The sequence below is a fragment of the Photinus pyralis genome, unplaced genomic scaffold (genome assembly GCF_008802855.1).
Source record: "Photinus pyralis isolate 1611_PpyrPB1 unplaced genomic scaffold, Ppyr1.3 Ppyr1.4_LG5, whole genome shotgun sequence".
In the NCBI taxonomy this organism is placed as follows: Eukaryota; Metazoa; Arthropoda; class Insecta; order Coleoptera; family Lampyridae; genus Photinus; species Photinus pyralis.
The window spans coordinates 41,904,312-41,910,412 of NW_022170596.1; the positions used below are offsets into that span (position 1 = coordinate 41,904,312).

Below are 6,101 nucleotides of genomic sequence, written 5' to 3' on the forward strand. Positions count from 1 at the left end.
TTTTGGAAGGAACTAAGCAATTTGAGTAAAAAGTTTTTATCGAATAATAAATTCCCTTAAAAAATGGACAAAATTTTGTCACAAAACAACATGCTAAATAGCGATAGAATCTCCCTTCCCCATTTAGAAATAAAAAAGGTGTCCTCACAGTGTACATTCAACCGTTATTATCGCATGTATTTATTAGCCATTAGAGGCATATCGGGGTCTAGATACAAATTGAGGTGTTTATATATTTTATCCAATTTTATCATGGGTATTATTCTATCTTAAGTTTAACTATTATCAACCAAAGAGTTTATACATGTTCTATGGTAAATTACTAACATTAAGAGATAGATACTAGTAATTGGGTACCAATATTTTGTAAGTAAGTGTTCTTAAGCCGAGCGAACGCTTCTGGTGGAAAAGGAAGACGTTATTGGAGGGTTGTATAAAAATTGCCCGTTATAATTAATATAAATCAATGCCTAATGCTAATGTAGCGTGATCGATAGATGTTATCAGTATCCGCTGCTATGTAAGAGGAAGTTATAAATCGTTTGAAATCTAAAATTGATCAGAGAATTCTATCCACATTAAATCGGCGGGCACACCTCTGTCATCTGCAGACATTTTATGCGCTATCGAGTTTTCCAGGGAAACTTTTTTAAAGCTTTTACGGAGATAAGGTGAGAAATGTGTTAAGGGATGATTAAAAGGCCAGAGCGACGCTGGCAGTGTAGATAACGCGAGTATAGTTTATTCTGTCGCACATATCTCGATAACGCTCAATCATTAGTCTGTCTCACTCTGGAAGTCACTAATCACCTGGTTCCATGCCCCAACATCCCTCCTTATAATAACCGAGAGCTACCGCTTCAATAATGATAACGTTTTTTGTTGGATTAATCCTCACAGAAAATGCATTCATAGTCCATATCTCATATCTCAGTTAATGGGAATCGTTTTTCATTTTGTTGGTTTTACAGAAGAAACCTCTTATGTTAAAACCATTTAATACACTTAATTAGCATCAGACAACCCATCAGCTACGACGTTATATTTATAGAAATATGAGCCGTTATCTACTGACGGACACAAGAAAAATTTGAGAACGGATTGAGTTATTAATCCAAAACTTTCAATCACTTAAAGAACAACCTATAAATATGCTGAGATATCCTCTGGCTGTAGGCGGTTATTCGGTAGCACATTAGCAATGCAGGTTTCTTTTGCTCTGTTATTAACACGTGCTCGTCTTCCAGCTTTGATCAATTACCTGTCTTGTCTAAACACTAAAATTAGTTGACTAAAGTGAAATTGATCAATACAATTATACTTCTGCGCCATTAATGGCACCTTTTTTTATACACGCAAGTGCAAAGTGTCAGTTCTTATACTGAATCATTCACAAAAATGCCATAGAATTCAGAATGTATAAAAAGTCGGTAATTTGAAATTGCATCATCCATTCTAAATACAACGCACATCTTTTTTTGGTTTTTCACATACCCTTCAAAAACTCGTTCCAATTTGTGCTGGTAACATGGCCCCTATATATTTAATTGCCTCAATCTTTTGCTTCAAAGATCATGCTTTTGCTAATTTGATTTTGCCTTATTACACCGGAAGGAAATCCTACTGGCCACTTTGTGGGGTACAAAAATGAAATTCCCCTAATAGAATCTTCAACAAATTGTCGAAGAAAGAACACTTGGCTCATACAGGGTGTTTCCTGACTAATTCAGTCGAATATTCTGGGATTTATTATTTTTTTTAATCTATGCGACATATTTGTATTAGATTTTCTGAAGTGACCATCAACTCAAACCGAACGGGTTTTGCATTATTTGCGTTTTTGAAAAATTTTTGAAAATGAGTGCATTTCTTAGTTTTGAAAAAGGTTGGTTTTTAGTTGAAACGAAAATTTACGCATTTGAATTATTAGGTTGGCTTTAACTACCAATTATCAAAAACAAGTGTATTAAAAAAAAAATTAAAAAAAATCTAAATCTCACACTTCGTAGGTAATGAGGATTATTTGCATTTTAAGAATTCAAAACTATGCTGTTTAGTCCGTAGTAATCAATTATATAAGTATATGCTATGGCTGAAAATATTTTCAACCACCGGTTTAGTAAGCGTAAGTATTGAAACTTATACCATTTCGCTGCACATTGAGACTCTCTTTCCAAGCATGTTCAAGTTGGCATTTTACGTGGCAGAAGTGACAGTTAAAACAGATTTTGCAGGGTTCATAAAAAACGTGCCCAAAATTTCAACCAAAAAAATGGAATAAGTATAAATTGTACAATAACCTGAATTTTAAAAATCAAATTATAGCTTCACGTTCGCCTGACTTGTCCATGCGTTTGGTCACAAGCGTGCGAGCTTCGACCCGTTTAAATGTCGGCCACATGAGGCACACACAAATCATTACTCGCCGCTTTGCTTTTAACTTCATCTTCCAATGAAGCGACTTGTAAGCAGTCACTTGTTCATGCGCCCCATCAGGCGTGTCTCCAAGTGACGGATAAGGAGACGGCCTAAGCGAACCGCGTCAGTGACACGATATGTTAATGGCCTCGGAGATAAGGATGCTCGTCGCTGTATGAAAACAGCAACTCCGTAACAACCCAAGCCAGCATCGCGACCATGCTACCCCACCCGGCTGTCGTATCATGGCAAGGCTTGCCACGGGGGTTGTAGACCGGTGCCGATATGGGTTTGATGTACCGACAATCATTCGAGGATATTAGGCAACGAACCTGGTCCAGCTCAGGATTGTGCCGAAGGTCTCGGCTTTACCGCCCCGGACCAAGAGATCTCCTCACCTCAGCAAATGACCTATTCTAAGGGTTCAGAGGATCGAACACGGGGATGCGTGGTGAAGGATCAGAAGCTCCAGGCCTCAACCTCGGAGCATCGGTGCCAGTCCGTGTCGCCTTCGGACGCAGGGGCACCCGGCGTGCCTGTGACATTTATTTCCCCCCATACTCGTGGACTCATATGGACAGGAAAAATAAACCAAAAAACCCAAAAAAAAACTATCCCGGAGCACCTGGACTGCGGGATCGTTAAGAAACTCTCCGGGCAAGGCGCCGTAAACTAACAAATATAAGTGGGAACCAGGGGACTCTAAGCAACCTGGTCCTCCCATCTACTGAAATGAAGCAACCAGGTTACGCACCTACGAGACTATACGGAAGACTGGGACGCAAAAGCGACACCGTCTGATGGCAGCATCCCAAGGAAGTAGCTCGAAAGGCAAAAAATAGTGGCGTAAAGAATAACAGAACTACAGCTTCAGAATGGAGAAAATAGCGTTCAATTATGGGAATTTTGTTGCAGAGACCTGGGGCTGGGGCATTAATTCTGACAGTGGAAAGGAGTGGAGCGAACGGGGGCTTGTCTTGGATCCCTACTCCTTACGATCAATCTACCACCACCAACCACAGAAGTTAGCGAACTGGTGGAACACTGTCAGCGAAAAGGATGTCAACTCCTTGGATGGTTGATGCCTAATGTGCACCGACAGTGTATGGGTGGCAGCACCTACATTCCAAATAATAATTTAGAGATAGCTAATAATCCCGGCTTCAATTTTTATTTCTGATCATACAAAGTACATTAAGAATAAAAAGACTCGTGTGTCCTCAAATTTTCTTTGCGAGTAAAATAAACCCAAAATAAATTATTGAAAAGCTGTGTTTTTAGTCCGAATTTCAAATGCTTCAGTCTAAATACGTCACAAACCTACAACCAATCACGTAGAAGTGAGCCGGCAACCTTGTGCGAGGGTCTGACGTTTGTCGGATTTGACGCGAAAGTGAACGACAAGTGACAGGTGCCTGTGACAGGTGACGCAAGTTACAAATGACATTCTCCTGCAATACTGCCAAGTCGTTATGTCATCTGAATGGTTCGAGGAGCTGATTGGTCGGGCTTATTACGTCACAGAGCCCGCCACAATCATATCGTTTTGAGTAAACCCTTAAAACCGCACACGTCCATTATTTTTTTGCTAATCAGCCTCTATTTTTAAATAAACTTTTACTGTCCAAAAAAATGTTTTATGGTTTCAGGTACACGCTTATTAAATTAGAACTACGCTTCTTCAACTATACTGTACACCCCCATTGCATAATGTTTGGAACTGTGACTGCCTGCAGCTCCGTACACAAATGGCATGTTCGTTTTATTTATTTATTTATTATCCCTCTCTTGTTCTGGGCCCTCAACAGGCTTGCGCCCAATTATTTTTTTTTTTGACATGTTATCAAGCGAAGAGGCTGTAGCCGTATATAGAAATCCGAGAAGAACCAACTGGGACCTCTATAGAGAGAACCTAAAGGTCAATCTTGAGAACATTCCCGCAGGAGACAATAACTCGGCGAAACTGGAGGTCAGAATGAAACAATCATCAAACTTTTTCCTCCTCCTATGGTGTTCAACACCATTTTTTTTCTCCCCTATTCTCGATAACACATCTTCATTCCTAACTATCCGGACCATAATTTTCAAACCCCTTCCCCATAACCACATTTTCAGACTTTTCTGTTCTTTTCTTCTCCCTCTCACATAATGTCCACGTTTCACAGCCGTATAAAAAGGCACTTCACACTTCACTACCTTTCTTCAACTCCAGCTCCATTTTACTAGCTAGCAGTATCTTTTTCTGTCTAAAAGCCTCGTTAGCCGTTCCTATTCTTGCTTTTATTTCTGCCATGCGTTTCCATTCTACCGTTATTGCGATCATCTGCTCTAAACTCTCGCCCCTTACTTGCACATTTAACCTCTCCATTTACTTAAATTCGAAATTTATATTTAGTATTCTGACGTCATGTAGGTACTCCTTTGTAAACCCGTTTAGTTAAGATGTAAGTTAATCCTATTGTAGATTTGTGCAGCTCTTTTCCGTTGTGCTTTTAATTTTATCCCTTCTTCTTCTTTAACTTGGCCTTGCGTACAACCCGTCCTTTTCCGCCCAGAAAATATCTTGCCTTCACAGTAGTTAGTTGCAATTTTTCTCGATACGCCATTACTGTTACTTGACTTATCTACCTTACTTAAAGGACTGTTTTGGATATCATCAATTTTCTTTGAAGTGTTTCCCTCTATTTCTGATGTGTTGTGCCTGCTCCATTGAATACGTTTAGCGGATTTATGTTTGCAAGTAATTAGTGTGATGTATGTAAAGATTATGACTAAACATTTTTGTAGGGTTTTATCTTCCTTCATATTTCCTCGGACTTCTCTCGCAGTTTTCTCTTAAGTTCTCATCGTTTTTCTTCTGGATTAATCTTCCGTTATTATTTACCTGGATTAGGGTTGCCATATGTCCCGAAAATGCGGGACGCTTTTTGAACAGAATTATGCGTTCCGCAGGAATTATAATAGATCAAGTCCCGATTTGTTGCAGGGATTTTTATGTCTACATCAAATCCAAAGATACACTTGAAAAGTTCGCGAGCCTTTATATCTAAACGTAGATTATCCCTTTACTTTTTCTCCCGGGTACATTCCTACTTTTCGTACTTCCGAGACTAAAGTGACAACTTCACTCCATTATGACAAGTACTAAAGTGTCACTTTTTGTCCCGCCGGGATTAAATTTGGACGAAAATCCCGGAAAGATGAAATTACTAACAAGGCAATTTCAGTAGGTTGTTCCACATTTTGTATACTGCACTACTTCTTAAACGCATCGTACTGCTGCTCATATAGTTTTTTGGATTTCAGTGGTATCAATTCTTTACCTAATTTGGCTGCTTTTTATCAATATCAAATACACCTTTGTCACCCACCACCAAAATCATGACACTAACAATGACAGTTTCCAAATTATTTTTGTTACCATAGCGTAGGGTTTGTCGTACCAACGCAACGTTCCTATGGTAACTTGTAGTTAAGCAGCGATTTTTTGAAAGAACGCGTTCTCTAACTCCATACATATTAAGTGTTTCAGTTTCGGAAGTACGAAAAATATCGTATATACCTTGCGACTGAAGTAGTGGTCTTAATCCCTCAGGTAAATTATGGCCCTCCCTTCGGTCGGGCCATAAACTTCGGGATTAAAAGTACTACTTCAGTCCCGCGGTATATAATATACTATTTCC

General features: G+C 39.3%; 1 protein-coding gene across 4 annotated transcripts in view; it reads left to right on the forward strand.

Annotated features, from left to right (window-relative positions):
* Positions 1-6,101, forward strand: part of LOC116170205 (zinc finger protein chinmo-like) — a 301,795-nt gene that overhangs the window by 228,414 nt on the left and 67,280 nt on the right. The window lies entirely within an intron of this gene.